Source organism: Plecotus auritus (genome assembly GCF_963455305.1).
Source record: "Plecotus auritus genome assembly, chromosome: 7".
Classification (NCBI taxonomy): domain Eukaryota; kingdom Metazoa; phylum Chordata; class Mammalia; order Chiroptera; family Vespertilionidae; genus Plecotus; species Plecotus auritus.
Window position 1 is genome coordinate 133,924,437 of NC_137774.1, and position 17,641 is coordinate 133,942,077.

General features: G+C 48.4%; 1 protein-coding gene across 1 annotated transcript in view; it reads left to right on the top strand.

Moving 5' to 3' along the window:
- The first annotated feature begins 228 nt into the window (after positions 1 to 228).
- LHFPL2 (LHFPL tetraspan subfamily member 2) overlaps positions 229 to 17,641 on the top strand; it is a 148,378-nt gene continuing 130,965 nt past the window's right edge. Inside the window, exons 1-2 of the mRNA XM_080679523.1 lie at positions 229 to 455; positions 12,906 to 12,981. The gene's annotated coding sequence lies outside the window, so the exon portion shown is untranslated. The remainder of the gene's footprint in view (positions 456 to 12,905; positions 12,982 to 17,641) is intronic.

Here is a 17,641-nt window from a genome sequence, read left to right on the forward strand (position 1 = left end):
CCCTCCCGGGCCCCGCAGGACACTCCCCTCCGGAGGCCGGGCCTGCTCCGCCCGCCGTCGCCCGCCCGCGCCGGGGGAGTCCCGAGCCGACCCCTCCCCCGGACGCCCGCCCGAGAGCGGGACCCAGGCGGCGATGGTGACTGGGCAGCGGCGCGGGGCCGGGTCCTGGGCGGGGAGGCTCGGCGGCCTCTTTCTTTCTCTGCCCCCGCCCCTCTTTCTCCTCCCTCCGCGCTAGCCGGCGGCGGCCCTGGTCGGCGCTCTCGCTCGCCCGCTCCTCCTCCCCCACCCGTGGACCCTCTCCCCACCCTCCCTCGCCCCCTCCTCTCGCCGCCTCCTCTCTCTCCTCCCTCCTCCTCCTTCCCGAGCGCCGGCAGGGCCTGAGGGAGCGGCTGCGAGGAGGCGTAACGGAAAGCCCCGCTGGGAAGGCTGCGCGCTCGGGGACGCCGAGCCGGGCGGTGAGTGGGAGCCGGACCCCGCGCGCCTTAGGAGAGAGAGCTGCATCCCCGGGCAGTGGGGCTGCGGGGTCCCCGCGCGGGTGCCGGCGGAGCCCTGGAGGGGTGCGCGGCGACTGGAGCGGGAACTCCGCTCGGGCGCCCGCGGAGCCCGCAGGGAGGGAAGGGGACCGGGTGGGGAGCTGCAGGGACGGGTTGGACACTGGGAAAGGGAGGGAACGGCTGCTTCTGCTCTCACCGCCGCGGCCGCCGGCAGCAGAAGTGGAAAAAAGTTGTGCCTGGAACTGCGATTCCCGGGAAGCAGGCGCGACCGGCGGCGACCGCGGGCTAGGCGGCGCGCAGGTCTGGGGCGCAGCTCGGCGGGTCTGGGGCGCAGCTCGGCGCGCCTGGTACCGCGCCCGGGGGCCTGGTCTGCGGCGTGTGGGTCACGCCGGCCACAGACATCAGTTGCTTCTCAGATCTGGGCTGCATTTTTGTGGGCAGCCAGTGATTTGGGGTGCGGGCTGCAGGAGGAGGGAGGCGAGTGGGGAAGACCACATCTGGAATGGGTGGGTTGAGCCCAGGGGATGGGGCGAAGGACCGGGGGAGACTGTGTGTGAGTTTCTGGGTGTTTTCAGATACAAAGTTTCCCCCCTTCTTTTCTTTCCCCTTCCATTCAGCGGTCTAGTGTTCTTTGAACTCGAAAAAGCAAAAGGATTTTCTACAATCCCGTTCAACTTTTATTTCAGGCGGGTCATGAATTTCAGGAGCGTCCATGAGCTATTTCAATGGGACTCAAGACGAAGTCGGATCCCCCACCCCCACCCCCATCCTCGCTCCCATCCTGGGCATTTCCTGTATTTCCCGTTTTCTCTACGTTGATTGTGTGCGTGCCTGTAGGTTGCTATCAGTGACCCACATGTACAAGTAGAACTGTTTGAAATCGCAAAGCGGCCTCTATAGACAAATGTGCGTTGGAACCGGAGGGAGAAGTGTGGGCCGGAGGGGGAGGGGCACGGGGCGAGGGAGCAGTTAGAGCCCAGTCCTGGGAGTTAAACCTGAGTCACCCAGTGGGACCGGACCTTTGTCGCCTGCAGGTTACTTTTACTTCACCCGCTGCCTGAGCGCTCCAAGCCACGATCGAATGTTAATTTCTTCGGCATTGCCCTTTCCTGATCTTTTCTACCGGTCCTCTTTAAAAAACGTTTCCTTTTCAAATTTAAGAGATAGGGAACGCATGCTGGTGGGGAGATGAAATGTTTTAAAGATAGGGAAAAGAAATAAACCCCAAGATTCTCATTACTTTTTGCTGTCATACTGTGATAGCCTCGTTATTCATCTATGTCAGAAATCTGATGCTGATGAGATAATATTTGAGGGTTTTGAAGTAATACCAGATAAAGCCCTATGTTACAATAACATTTCCCCCAGGGGGTGACACAGAGAGCAGGTGTGTGGCTGGCTGTGGTTTGCAAAGGGTGCAGCAAACATTTTATACTAGTGCATATTACTAGAGATGATGGGGGTGAGGAGTGGGAATCATCCATCTGTCTTCAGAGTGGTCCAATTAGGAAGGATAATTACACTGCAAATAAACATACTTGAATATAATTTGAGTCATGATACATAAATCAGTAATTTGTCAATAGGAAGGAACAAGGATATTTGTGGATGACAGCAATGCGATGCCTTCTGGTAAAATGTAGACTGTTCATCCATGTGATGGGCCCAGAATTGATGGCATCTGCCTACAGAGATGTGTGGATTGATGAATTAAAGAGATTTTACAGAATATAGTGTTTGGGCAAGGCAGGAAGGAGAAGTCCATGTAGAAACAGAAAAACAATATATAGAAAAGTACATATTTCTTTTTAATGGGATATATATATATATATATATGGCTTCTCAACTTTTTTATTGCAAAGAATTAACAAAGTAGGAGACCAAAAATAGGAGACCCAAATTGATGCTGTTGAGTCCCCAGAGTGCCATGAAAGCAAGTTATTTAATTGCAGCCTTGATTTTTGTGTTTGTACAATGGTAGTGATAAGAGTTCAAGTGAAAGAATCACCTTGAAGGTTAACTGTGATTACTTTTGTGTAGGACTTGGGGTGGTGTCTTGGGCTAAGTACTCAGAAATGTTAATGATGGTTGTCAAGTATTTCAAACAGCCTGGAAAAAGCAGTGCCTTTCTAAGAGGTGGAATGTAAGGGCACTTGATTTTAGAGTGAGCAACTGCTGCTCACAACAGACCCTGAGTTGAGGCTGAACCCATGCCCCTGGCAGTCCACACCACGGGCTTTCTAGAACTTGCAGGCTGCATCCTTTGGCCCATTCTGGTCAGTGTTTTCTGGAACTCCGATTCCAGGGAATGTGTAGTGCAGGCTCTGGGTGGATCTGAGGACCAGAGCACAGGTGTGGTTTGCAATTCCAGGCTTCACTGCCCTCTTGCAATGGCAAATTCTCAGGTTCCAGGGTCCACCAAAGTAAATATCCAAATTGTATTTGAGGCAAACAAACAAACAAACAACCAAACCCACAAAAAAACAAAAACCACTTTAGTGATGGACATTGTGAGTGCCTCTCTTGGGAATCTTAAAAGCAATGTTTGTACTCAGTGCTTACTTCTCTTAGAAAGATACAAATAGTAAGTCAATATCTAATCTCCAGAATTTATTCTGGAGAGCAACTTTAAAGTATCTCTTGAGGTTATGACACATTGTTCCGTTTTTTACCAAGGTTGTACCTAAGAGCACAGTAAACAAAAGACATTCTTAGCAAAACAGTGTTTTTTGAGCTGGGGAACTATGCTGTATATTGTCTTTCTAATTTGGGAGGAATGCCTGTTTGCTCAATCATCCATTCTTTTATCCTGTCCTTCAGCAAATACCCCTGTAGCCTCTCCCATGGGCTAGGCTCTGTTCTGGCTTCCGGTAACAAAGCAAGAACCTAGAGCCAGCCTCTCCTCTCACAGAGCACACATTTTAGTTGCGGAAGCAGAGGACCTCCACAAACCCTGGAAGCTCCCTTTTGGACTCAGGAGACCCTGCCCCTGGAAAGCAGCCTGCTGGGTGTACTTCTCTCCCACACCTAGCCTGATTAGAGGGGAGCAATCTGGGGGGTAAGGGGGTGAGATGGCAGGGGGCAGCTAGTCCTCTTGAGTCCTCCATGGGGATAAGGGACAGAGGGGAGCCTATTTCTTCTTGTGCTTTATAAAAGTATGTGCCCAGCCTTAGCTGGCTCGGCTCAGTGGATAGAGTGTCACCCTGCAGACTGATGGGTCCCCGGTTTGATTCCCGTCAAGGGCACATGCCTGAGTTGCGGGCTCAATCTCCAGTGGGGGGCGTGCAGGAGGCAGCCGATCAATGGTTCTCTCTCTCATCATTGATGTTTCTATCTCTCGCTCCTTCTCCCTTCCTCTCTGAAATCAATAAAAAATATATATTTTTAAAAAGTATGTGTCCAGTATGTGAGTAGTGGCTGACCAGAACCACCAGCCAACGTGCCGTGAAAGCAGGCAGCAGTTTTTCTCAGAGGTGAGCCTTCTCAGACTTAGCAAGGCAAAGAAGGAATCAAAGGTCAGAACTTATCAACTTACAAAACCTGTGTCCAGGCAAGAGTGGTCTGGCATTTGAGATATTTGATGCTCTCGTGTGGTAGAAGGCATGACTGAAAGAGTAAAGGAAAGAGTGCAAACTTGGTTCTTCATGGACCTTCAAGGTTTTGTTTCTGTTTTTCACTACTTTTAAAATCACAGTAATGCCTGATGCAATAATGCATATATTTGGAGTCTAGAAGGCTTGAAAGGGTCTGAGGTAGAGAGGGCCCTCACTGGTAGTGGCTTGGACTGGAGGCATGGTTGTAAGGCAGGTACCATAGGTTGTAGGGTCTTGGGTGCTGAGCTGGGGAGTAGGAACTTTATCTCAAAAGCTGTGTGGAAGATGGAGAATTTGCAGCAGGTGAGTGATGTGATCATGTTGTGCTTTAGGAAGAACTCAGTGGCCATGAGGTGGGCTAGGTGACAAGGTGGCCAGGGCAGGGGACAGAAGGTGAGGTTGGAGGCTGGTGCAGGAATCCCGAGGGCACTTGGTGTGGGAGTGAGGAGTGGGGCAGATCTGGAGACTCCCCATACTTCCTTGGTCATCTCCAGGGCTGGGCACGTAGGAAGAGGGGGAGTCCAGGGTGACTGCTATGGGTCATGGTGCCATTCACTGAGGTAAGCAGCTGTGGGGAACCTTGGTTTGGAGAGATGACAAGGAGTAGTGAGTTGAGTTGAATCCAAAACTGAACTGAGAGCCAGAGAGAGAAAGAGAGAGAGAGAGATGCCTGGCAGAGAGTTGGCTACACAGGCAGGAAGAGAGGTCTGGAGCTAGAGATGAAAGATGGAATTATCTTCACAGTAGTGGCAAGTGGTTGCCTGGTTTTGTCAAGATTTACTAAATAGTGCTCAGGGTGAGAGTCATCTGTGTCCTTACAACTGAATTATTTTCTTTCATCTTTTCAACAGGCCTGAGTGGGGATAATCAGGCCCCTGACCTTGACCTTAAATGACCAGGCTCTTACTGGTGTTATTTTGTAGACTTTGTGAGATCTGTTTATGCTCTTTTGAACTGAGATAGTTACAAAAAAATGTGTATAGAATGGCTTTGAACATATTTTAACAGCTGGGATGTAAACTGATAAAATTGGTACTCTCCAACCCACATCCCAGGACACACACATATTTTATAAATAGAACTAGAGGCCCGGTGCACAGATTTGTGCACGGGGTGCGGGGGGCAGGGGGGGTGTCCCTCGGCCTGGCTGGTGATCAGGGCTGATTGGGCCATCTTGCCCAGTCCCAATCGGCTGGCCGGGGGGAGGGACCACAGAAGGTTGGCTGGCCACGGGAGGTTGGCTGTGGGAGCGCATTGATCACCCGGGGGCAGCTCCTGCGTTAAGCATCTGCCCCCTGGTGGTCAGTGCGCATCATAGTGACTGGTCGACCGGTCACTTAGGCTTTTATATATATAGATGTTTGTGTTCTTCCAAAAGTCATGTGCTGGATGAAGCCCTAATCCCCAATGTGTTTGGTATGTAGAGGTGGGCGTTTGGGAGGTAATTAGGTTTAGATGAGGTCATGAAGGTCAAGCCCCCACGATGGGATTAGTGTCCTCACAAGAAGAGGAAGAGAGACCAGGGCACTACCTTGGTCACGGTGAGAAGTGGCTGGCCCACTACCAGCCAGGAAGAGGCCCCTCACCTGGAACTGCATCTGACACCTTGATCTTGGACTGCCAGCCTCCAGAACAGTGAAAAATAAATGTCTGTGGTGTAAGTCCCCCAGTCTATGGTATTTTGATATGGCAGCCTGAGCTGATTAACGTGCGGGTATATGTTGTATTTAAGAAAACAGTCACCTATGACCTCCCCCTCGTAAGATGGCCTTCACTTGCAGAGAATGTAAACTAGTTTTGTGTGCATTTATAAAATACTGAACATAGCCAAACAGGTATGTTATCTGCATGTTTTCTTTAACTGTATTACCACCAGCTAGGTCAAGAGAAACACCTGACTTTGACCTTGATTTGACAGGCAAGGAAGGAGAACCTCAGTGTATTTTGACTTTTTCTTCATGTGGGTTTGTTCTGATTTTGACTTACTGCAATTAAAGTGGCATTATTGACACTTAAAATTTTTCCAGTTAAATAAGGCTTCCGAAGTGTTTAGTGAGGCTGAACATTTGAGGTTCTATTTAGGTCAGTGCAAACAAACTAACTTTTAAAACTCTTAATGTGGCTTCTAAATAATAAGTACTAAACTCTGTACCCAGTTAGAGTAGTATCTGAATGAAGAGCATCGAGGGATTCAGCAGGGTCATAACAATGTTTAACACTGAGTGAGGTGACATTAGTATCAAAAGCAGTTCTTTTCTTGTGTCTTCTTTATGCACAGAATAGTTCAATAAGGTGTTGGTTGCATAAGGTAATACAGTATTTGCCACGCAGGCTGATGTATGATGTTATAGCAGTTAGTATGTGGCCTTTTAAAGCGCTCCCTCTTTGTGGAACTAAGAACATTTGGTTGTGAATTGAATCTTTCTGATCCTAAAAGTGCACAGACTCTTGGGGACCCCTGGATTGCTGGTGGGCAGTTGCACACATATTTGTGGTTCCCACATCTTTATCTACAACTGCTCAACACTCCTTTCTCCCCAACATTAATTTTCCACCTCAGAGTGGATGGTCGGTGTCTCCTGGTCTCTATGTGAAGACAGCAAGAAGGCAGCCGTCTGCAAACCACAAAAAGGGCTCTCACCAGGAACCTTGAGAACTTGTACTAGACAGCCTGACTTTTGTTTTCATGTCCACAAGGGGCAAGGCTTATCCGCCTTTTTATTTGAAGTTACCATATGGCCCTCAGGGGCTATTGCTGTTAATTTGAATTTCATTCATTTGTGGGATGAATAAAAGAGTGCAAAGTAGACCCCAATGAACGCTTGTTGAATTGCAGGCGGTAGTATTTGATTTGTGCACAACCAGACCATTATTCCTCCTACTGCTGTGGGTTTAGGGGAAGGCCAGTAGGGAGTATCAATCATTGTCAGTCTGTGTAACCAGCAATAATGCCTCACCTCACCCATGCCTTTCTAACTAGGGTGCCATTAAAGGGCACACTGGTAGCCACAGACAGACTGGAAGAATGTAGACCAAAATTTTAATTGGTTACCTTGGACTAGTGGGGTCACAGGTGACTGTTTTCTTATTTTCCTTTTTTTTCAGAATTTCAGTAAGTAGCATGCTACTTTTAAAATCAGAGCAAAACTGTTATTGGTGTTTGTGTGTGTGTGTGTGTGTGTGTGTGTGTGACAACACTGTACATCATCTAACATCTGTGGTACGTGCATTATGCAACAGTTCTCTGTCTTGAAAAAGAAATGGAAATTCCTGTTTGTATAACTACAGTTACTAATCCTGGAAGCTGGGGGACTGGAACCAGGACTGGGTGCTGTGCCCCACAGCCAGCGTGGGGCAGCTTCCTCGGAACAATGGGGAACTCCTTACGGTGGGTGTGCTTTGTACGTTTTCATAAACATCGTCAGCGTGATCTGGGATGTGTTTCATTTCTATATCTAAATGTGTGAACATCTGTTTGGTTGATAAGTACTGAATTAAATCTGATTGGTAAAAGTACTGAATTAAATATGCACTATACTGACATGTTAGTTTTTTCCTTTTTAAAAATTGTTTGTGTTCAGCAGAACTCGAACTAGCAATGAGGTCTTAAATAGCCCTTTAGCAGCAACTTCTCTGCATGCCCGGGAGATTAGAGGGGCTCTCTTTCCTCTACGGAGTCTATTGTTCAGCATTTTCTTTCTTTCCACATCCAGCCGTGTTGTCAGGGGCACCTGGAGTTCAAGCTTCCTTTCTCCCGGGGCAGGCTGCAGTCGGGCCGAATTTCATGTGTTGTTTTCCAGTTTTGAGGCATTTAGCCAGTAATTTAAGGATGGCTGTAACTGCATAGACAGTGGCCTCATTTCATCTTCAGATAAGTGGTACATGGCACACACTTATTTGGGACAAATTAACCTCTTAAAATTTTTTTCTTTTGTCCATAGGAATCAAAATTTCTCTTTCTTTTTTTTTTTTTTTTGCATTTTATTTGTTTTTTAAATTTACTTTTTAATTACAGTTTACATACAATATTGTATTAGTTTCAGGTATACCGCATAGTGATTATACATTTATGTATCTTTCGAAGGGATCAAAATTTCTGAAATTAAAAATAATAACCTGGATAGTCTTGGAATTACAAACTTACCAGTGAGCAGTCTTCTTTTTTAAAGTAAATGACTGACCATTTGTATATGAAATATACACTTTAGAAAAACATGGCTCCCAACTTTTTACAATCTAAAATCACATCCATTTTTTTAAAATGGCTGTTTATTCCTAGAAGATGGTTCTACATAGAGAAGTATGTCTCAACAGATATGTACTCTGTCATTTGCTCATTCTTAGAGTAGTCTTTTCAGGGTTCTTCTGTAGTGGAAGCTTATAATTTACCAGCCTAATTACTGATTCTGCACGGACTCCTGCTGTAATATGTAGCATGGTGTACCGGCTTAAACAGGTGACTGCAGGTCATTTTTTATCTGACTCTTTTTGGTAAATGAGTATGCTTAAGTTGTCTGTTTACTTATATTTTTCACTTTGTGCTTAGGTATATAGTTCTTTCCCTGGTTAGTTAAAAAAAGGGGGGGGGGAGGGGGCAGCATCAGAGGGAGCTAAGCTGATGTGTGGAATGCTTAAACCATAATCCAAGCCAAAAAGAGCTATAGCCGTTAGTGGCCACACTGAATGATAGGGGCCCAAGTGGTGTGGTGATGAGAAGGTGTGATAAGGTAGGGTACATACCGGCGTGGAGAGGTGGCTGGTAAACTCTTTGGGATGGTCTGGTCAGGTATGCTACGGGGACCACTGCTCTCGTGGTCTGGAAGCTAGACTCAGGGACACTAAGAGTATGTTAGCTTTCTTAGCAACTACATAGTCAACATAATTTACATGTCTTTAAAAAAATTTTAAACATTTTTAAACAAGAATTGCCACCAGGTTAGATTTCCTCTAGCTTATTAGATATTTGTATTTAGTTTTTAAAATCTTGGCCCCGAGACTTTCCATTTCTTTTGGTGAAATTTCAGCTTTCGCATTCTGTTACGTTGTTTCAGCCCGTCTAGCTAACAGTTGAATTCTGACGCGTCATCCGTCAAGTCCGCGAGCTGCGCCTCATACTCTCTGCTCATCAGTCATTCCAGTGCTTTGAGTCACTGCCTGGTGCTTCTCTGTTCAGCCTCCCCGCGTCATTCCGAGTCCTCTTAGTAACCAAGGGTGCATCAGCCTTTGTAGGCTGCTGGAGGGCAGAGGGCTGGGGTCTGTGCCAAGATACAGAGGAAGCTAATCGTACCCGTGACCTCGACCTCATTAACAATGTGCTGGAACCAAGAGGGCCAGCATTCCCCGGTACTGTTTGACTTTGGATTGTCTCTACTGATTTATGGTCCTGGGTCCCTGCTCCTGCCTTCTAAGGGAGGCAGATGTAAGAGCCAGAGGAGAATGTAAGAGACGATCGGTACTACCTGCCTCCTTTCCACTGCCTACAAGTTGGGCTTTGGATTGTTAGCTTGTCCCTGGGCTCTGCTGATGGTGATTTGGCCTTGGCCTCAAGACAGACCGAGACTGACAAGACGTGAGGGAAGATGGCCTCTTAGAGTCTGGAGCATAAGTAGGTGGCTGATGGTCTGGATGTCCCACAGGTGGGGCTGATGGCCTGGATGTCCCACAGGTGGAGCTGATGGCCTGGATGTCCCACAGGTGGGGGTAAAGCGTGGCCCTCTCCACTCTTTAAAGCAGGCTCCTCAAACTTGGATGTGCAAAAGATTTAGCTGGAATCTTTTTAAAGTGCAGACTGATTCAGCAGGCTGGGTGGGGCCTAGGGCTCTGAAACTCTAACCAGCTCCCCCTGATGCTGATGCTGCTGGTTCTGTGGAACACGAGTAGCAGGGCCTCACATCAAGCCCAGCGGCGGACAAGACTGTGGAATCATTACCTGGAGAATGAAAACTGAAAAGGCTGAGAATAGGAAGGCGCTTGTGGGGTCTGACATAGAATTGGTTGCCTGCTACTTAGGGCTGCTCTCTATGGGGCGGAGCCTGCAGGCTGTCTGCCTGTCCCTTCCATTCGGGCTGTGCCCGCTGTCAGGAGTAGCAGCTCTGCAGAGAGGGAGGTGGTGGAGGGTATTCCAGGCAGGATGTCGTTGAAGGGAGAGGTTTTGTTTTGCTAAGTTTTAGTTACATTGATTTCCTCATTACATGTTGGTTATATTCCATATTTAACTAAATAAAAAAGGCTCTAACTTCCTCCAATTAAGCCTGCATTTTTCTCATACACCCTAGCACTTTGAAGTTACGTGATTACCAAGTTTCTAAAAAGTTACCTATTGTTTCATTTAGAGCATTTTTTCTAAAACTCGCCTGACACTCTGCTGGGGTGCTGGCTGGACATACACTCCCAGACCCCAACCCTGCGGTTTTCACTTTCTAGGCCTCGTGTGGGTCCCAGGAGTCTGTATTTTTTAAACCAAGTATCTAGATGGTTCTGATCAGGCAGGTGTTAGAAACACCAGGTTAGAGGAACATGCTTTAGAAACCCACCCATCTGAGCCTGTGGTAGGGGGGAGGGGCGCCCTTCCCTGTTCCTTTCTTGGCCTCTTGGATACTTGGTGGTGAAGGCTGGCTTCCACCCATTGACCCCACTTCCATTTTCATCTTGACGCATGCTTCTGTTCTCACAGAGAGGCTCTTATCTTGCTTGGATGGGACCAAATCAGAGAGTCCTTTGTCAGCAGTGTAAAAAGTCAGTTCTGAGGCCGTTATTTTTAGGAAGGTTTTACAGACACTGATTATTAACTGCTTCCGGGGTTTCTTTAAAAAACTGGGCTATAAGCTTTGGGGCTCTGAGGAGGTCTTAGGAATGTCTTGAGGCTGACTTTCCCCACTTTCTCCCCTACTTTGGTTCAGACACTGGGGATAATGCACATCCCTTTCCTACGTAAATGCTGACAGAGATGGATGAAGGGCCCCTCACCCTCCACGGGCAGTTTAGTTCTGATCCAGGTGAGTTGACAGATTGAGGAGTTGGATTTTCCACATCATTGTATCAATGTTTCTACAGATGCAGGATCCATCTCAGCCCCCCTTTACCCCCTGATAGGGGCAGAGTCAGCTTATATAACAGGGGAAGAGGGAAATGGTCAGTGTGATGGGATTGGAGGGCTGTAGAAAGGGTCCCTGCCCCAAAAGGTGGAATTCACTGACTGCTGTGCCTAAAATCTACCATTAGAGGAACCTGTGTGAAACGATTCTCTTTAAACGTCGTATTCAACATGTAAGCATCCATAGGACAGGTAATATAATTATTTATACCTTAACAGGAATCTATATAATAAAGATGTAATATGCAAATGTTCGTTATACCGTGAAGCGTAATGACCGACCACGTAATGACTGGATCGTGGATCAGCAGGAGGGTGGGGCAGTGAACTACAAGTGGGTGGCGGCGGAGAGCTATAGGAGGGGACAGGGCAGCAAGCTATGAGGGAGGTGAGGGAGGGCTGGGGGAGCTACAGGAGGGCGAGGCAGTGGGCGGAGAGCTACTGGAGGGCGGCAGCGAGCTATTGGCAAGCTATTGGCGCACGGATTCATGTGCAGGGCTACTAGTAATTTCAAAAATGCTTGTCCAGATCAGCTTGCTTTGATGGGGTGATGGGCACTGTGCAAGGTGTGCAGGCCTGGGTGCAGGGCCACAGAGGGCCACCAGTGGCTGGGGCAGCTCATGAAGAGCCCAGGATACCGGGAGGATACTAGGCAGAACTGACTCTCATTCATTGTATGTGTGTGTGAGTGTGTGTGTGTGTGAGTGTGTGTGTGAGTGAGTGTGAGTTTGTGTGTGTGAGTGTGTGTGTGTGTGAGTGTGTGTGTGTGAGTGTGAGTGTGTGTGTGAGTGAGTGTGAGTTTGTGTGTGTGAGTGTGTGTGTGTGTGAGTGTGTGTGTGTGTGAGTGTGAGTGTGAGTGTGAGTTTGTGTGTGTGAGTGTGTGTGAGTGTGTGTGTAGGGACTTTAGTATCCTTGATGCCTCTGTCATACTTCTTTCTAACGTGGCCATGTCACATACACTTGCCCAGTTGAACTGAAAAGCCAGGTGATTTATATATGAAAATTAAGGTTAAACACCATCATTGCACTTGGGATTATTTTACTCTTTCTTTTCGTCTATTTCATTTTGAGAGAGAAGCTCGGGAAATGATCCTGTTTCTGCCTGCTTACTAGGGGGACTTGGCCAGCGGCAGAAACCTTCCTTCCTCCCCCCGAGAGGCTTTTCCCAGTCAGTTTTGAGGACGAGGGCGTGGCACTTAGAAAGTGTGCCTCAGTGCATGCTTCTCTCTCTAGCCACGCACACACTTACCGCTTCCAGGAGCTCTCAGCTGCCTCTGGCCTCTCCAAAGGCTCCTCGCTCCTCACCTGCATTTTCCTCACTTCAGCTCCTGGCAGCGGCCTCCAGGCCTGCTTACCACCTCTTCACCTCTGTCTCCTGGACTGTCAGCTCCCTGGAGCAGGGAACGTGTCCCATTCATGTGACTGCGGGCGTGGCGTGGCGTGGCTGCTGTCAGCTGGAAGCCTTCTGAGGCACTCTGTGAGGAGGCTGTTGCAGGGGAGGAACTGGGCGCAGGTGTCATGTAAGGGCCTGGCCCCGTCACCCTGCTGCTGAGTTACAGCACGAGCATTCTCGCCCAGGGCTCTTTGCCCCAAGCCCTTAACCCGGCCAGGCTTTCTGCTCTGAGACCAAAGAGCCCGAGACACGGTCCGCGGGTCTCCACTGGGACTGTTAAAAGACTGGCTGCTCCACGTTAACTCATACGGCCCTTTCCTGTTGTTTTCCAGGTGAACTGGGAAGCAGACGCTTGAGTTCACGGCTGGCACCAGCTGTGCCTCTCCTTAAGCAGCTCCTTCTCGACAGGTAAGGGTTGGCTCCGGGACCTCCTCATGCTCGGGTTGGTTGTGGGAACACTCTATCACCACCCAAAGTTCTCAATCATTTAAAAGAAAATGCTTAAATGTAGGGCAGCATCCCCTCTCAGGAACGGGTAAGGTGGTCCCTGCCTCTGTGGGCAGTTACCGGGTGAAGAGGTTTACCCGGCTGGCTTTCTCCTGGGCATGGCTGGCCTTCTTATCACCCACTGCTCTTCTTTTGTGCTCGGCGCCATCTGAAAAGGTGCGTTAGAATCCTTTTCCTCAGTGAAGACCTTGCCCCGGTTTCACTTGTTATTTATCAAACTGTCTGCTTCTCTGCTCGCACCACAGGCTGCACTGGCCATGGTGATCTTTCCAAGCTGGTTTGTGCATGCCTCTTTCCTCTAGTCTGTGCAGTTCTTTTTGCTGCCAGCTCCCAGCTACCATGGTGTCTGGCATGGAACAGACTTTCAATAAATGAATGAATGTTAGTCTGAGGGGGGAAAAATGCCCCAGTAAACTAAACTGTGGTACAAAAAAAAAAAATCATAATGTATTCCTAAACCCGTGAAATGATTTGTAGAGTGCCTTTTTGGATTAATTACATGGCTGTTTGCTCACATTACCACGCTTAATTGAGAATTTATCATAATATAGTCAGTCAATAGGAGTTTGGATTCTTACCCCTATTGAAAAGGATGTCAGGAGTTGTGCCATTGTTTTCCTCTCGAGTAGTAGGTGATGCTGGGAGGGATCAGTCATGTATTAAGTGACAACCTGCGGCCCTGAGCATCCAGCCAGCCCTCTTGGCTGCCCTGGATGAGACATCTGCCAGCCAGACCCTGGGAGCTGGTCCGCCCGAGGACTGAACATGGATCTAAAGGTATAGGCAGTAAGTGAGCAAGCAATAGACCTTCCCAGTTAACAACCCAGAGGAAATAAAAGTATTTCTGAGTGGCTTGAGCATTTGTTTTAAAACACAGTTTAGGTTTAAGTAATTTTAACAAAAACCTTTTAAATCAGTACATTTCAGTTTCCCCATACTTCTTAGTACGTTGGGTTCTTTGCGAGCTGTGCTGATTGGCTTGACACCATTTTGCTTCATCCTGTGGCTTGGGTCTAGCTACCCCCCGGGTGGTGTTTCACTTGAATGTTGGAGCCAGCAGGGGCCTGGGTCCCTTTCAGAAACTGGTGGGTGCCTGAGTTCCTGGAAGCCAGGGGAGGGAGGGCACTTAAATCTAACCAAAGACCCCTTTCACATAGGAGAACATGGTCTTGAGGTTTTGCTCCTGCTTTCTTATCCTGTTTTTCCATGAACACTGCTCGTTATTCAGCCTTTCCAGTTGCTTGGTTCAGGTGTGTGCAGCACTAGAGCAAAGAGAAGGAAGTTATCTTGTGGTTTCTGCATGTGCTTTTCACAGCCTAGTAGAGGCACCAGCCAACGGGTCCCAGGTGAAAGCCGTCACATAACCGTGTGTTCTTCTGCCTGGTGCAGACCCAGTCGTGCAGTTGCTAGAAGGAGCATTTGGTGAGAGACAAGGCAGAAATTTGACTCTCAGCTGACCCTGCTCATGTTCTTCCAGTTCCCTAGGGCTCACAGGGAGCAAGGACTTTAGCTTTCCCCAGGAATTTACAGTCTCCATGGAGTCAGTTTGCCGGTCACACTTGAAAAATAAACTAAGAAAATGAATTGCAATTTAAAAGCCCAGATGTTAAAATATGAGCGTGTTTGAGCTTTTTGGTGGGTTTTGGAATCTGAGGTGTTGCTAACTATCTGGTGTTGCGCCATCTGTGCAGAAACTGAATGCTGGGTGGCGGTTGCCTGTCTGGTCTGCACGCTGCCGAACACGAGGGGAGTGCTTACCAAGTAACACGAATTAGCAACTCGCTGAGCCTCTAGGGACTCTGTCACAGTGCCTCCTATTTTAGAGTACAGTTCTAGTCAGGTTGGGAAAATGAGTTAGGTCAACTCATCAAGCTGGTCCCCCTCCACCCAGGGGTTCTCACTCGCAGGTGTGCACTCAGCACACGTCACAGCTCTGTAGTGGAGTCCTGACGACCCCACGTCGTCCTAGTTAGAGAGGCCAAGAAGCGATATCGTTCCTGAATTTCCTTAGAGCTTCTAGAGTTTGTGTTTTGGACTTGTAAGATGGTGCTCTTCTTTCATGCAATGAAATGGTCTCTGTTGTAGAGATGGGGCTGCTAGTGCCTCAGCAGCGGAACTGTGTGTCGGGATGGTGTGTAATTTAGCTGTTTCGGAGTGCTGGCTTTGATCCAAAGACACTGTCCCGCATGGGCCCCTTGTGTGTGTCCAGGTTAGACATTTGAGAACCATCAGAGCAAAGGCAACTAGTGGACACAGCAATTGGTCTGCTGGTCTCAGGCTCCAGTGCCATTTAATATACTGATCTCTGACCGGTGATTTCTGTTATTGCTGAAATGCAGACTGCAGTTGGTGACAGACACACACACACACACACACACACACACACACACACACTTTCTCTAAATAAATAAAGAAAGAAAGAAATGGCACATACCACACAGGTGTCTTTGGTGTTTTCAGGGACACCTTTCTCTTTTCTTCTTCTTACAGAAGTAAAGTCTCCAAAATAGGCCTGTGAAGTTGCCTCCAGGTGTTGACATCTCCGGGCAGAGTTTGCCTTTTTCCGTTCCGGAGCATAGTCAATGTACAACGTGATTGGCTGGCTGGTGTGTCCCATACACTATGTTTTATTGATTTGGAAGAAAACCTTCAAGTTCCTGTTTCTAGGAAAAGTTGGTTTTCAATGGAATATCTTTGACTTTTGCTTTACGGAAGGTTTGGGGGTGTTGTGGTCCCTCTCATGTCCTCTTTCAGTTAAGAAAGGACTGTTTTCTATCCCTTTGCATCTTTTTACAATTATGGGCCTGGGTTGGAAGGAAGCCATTGGATGACTAGCGAATAAATAACTTCTCCAAATAGGCTGAAGAGAGTGAAAAAACTTCCTCTTCCACTTCTTTTAATGATAATGAACACCTTCATTTTAAATGATCCCTTTTCTCTCTAGCATTCCTGACATGGAGGAGTTTCCGAGGTTCCAGAATTCTGTTCTCTCAGGTTCCTCTTGAAAGCTGAAGGAAGCCAGCTCCTTTTAGACCGACCCCACTGTGCTTATCGTTCCTCCCCTTTATTTCCTGGTGGGCAGTCCCCGTGCTCATCTCGCCTGCATTCTATCTGCCTGCCTGGGGTTGCCGCAGAGAAGCCTCCCACCCTTTCTGGTGACAACCTGCAAAAGAAAACAAACAGCCAGAGCTCCCAGCAGGCTGGGGAAACAGCTCCCATTCTCCTTGTTCCTGGGTTCAAAGTGCAGTGACTCTTTATGAGGGTGACCAGCCCTCCCAAGGTGCTGGTTGGAGGGCCTGGGTTTAGCCTGGTGGACAATTAATTAGTGACCTCCGTTCGCTTGCTTTCTGGCTGAGCTGACATTAATGCTCGGAGTGAGAAGGGGCTGCTGCTCCTTTGAGCGGAGCACCAGGCTGGGTGGGGAAACATTTGATCTTGTTCAAAGGGACGGCTCTGAAGCATGAAGATTGAACTGACTGTGACCCCACCCGGGGAAGGAGAAGCGCCCTCTGGGGAACCGCCTGGAACCAGCCCGGAGGGAGAAGCCTGCAATTACTAATCCCATTGGCCTGCGGGTCTTCAGGGTCTCATATCCGTTTAAAAGACAGAGAATTGGGGTTGTAGGTAATAAAATCGGCCTTAAATGAGAGGATCAGGGGGTCATTTCATCTAATTTTGTGGTTGTTACCGAGGAATAAAAGGCAGAGGAGATAATTTCATTAGCTCCTTTGAGATCTTTATCAGAGTGAGATGGCCTTTGGGGTTGCAGCCGAGCCTCAGAGGGGTTGGGCTGGCCACTTCCTTCTTGGTAAACCTGGAACGGATTTCCATAGCACCAGGGAGGCTTGGGGAGGCACACGGATCGGATAGGGCCCTGTGGTCGGCAAACTGCGGCTCGCGAGCCTCATGCGGCTCTTTGGCCCCTTGAGTGTGGCTCTTCCACAAAATACCACGGCCTGGGCGAGTCTATTTTGAAGAAGTGGCGTTAGAAGAAGTTTAAGTTTAAAAAATTTGGCTCTCAAAAGATATTTCAATCGTACTGTTGATATTTGGCTCTGTTGACTAAGGAGTTTGTCGACCACTGGGTTAGGCACTGCGGTCAGGAACATTAATGGAGAGTGAGGGGCTTACAGAGATTGCTATCGGTCCTGCCATACCACTCTGCCAGTTACTCAAGAACATGCGTTCACCCCAAAAATGAAGAAATCCACCAGACCAGAGAGCCCTCTGCAAGTTTCGGTGGTGTCTCATGTCTGAGGGAGGCTTGCTGTCATCTGTTGTTGACGTGACTTATTTGGCGCGTGATGGTCATCAAATTCCTTTGAGCTGTGCCGTGTGCAAGTGTTAAACCACGTGGTGGGGCGTTAACAGAATGGTGAGAGCTGTGCCTTCGGTTTGGCGCTGTTCTGTTCACAGCGCATGTTCATTTCTGCTGCTTCGTAAGAGCCCTGCTGGGTAGGCAGGTATTTCTACCCACGTTTACAGAGAAGAGAGGACAGCCCGGAAAGGTTACACTTGCCTTAGGTCTTGCCAGTAGAGAAGGGGGCGGGCTCTGGGATTC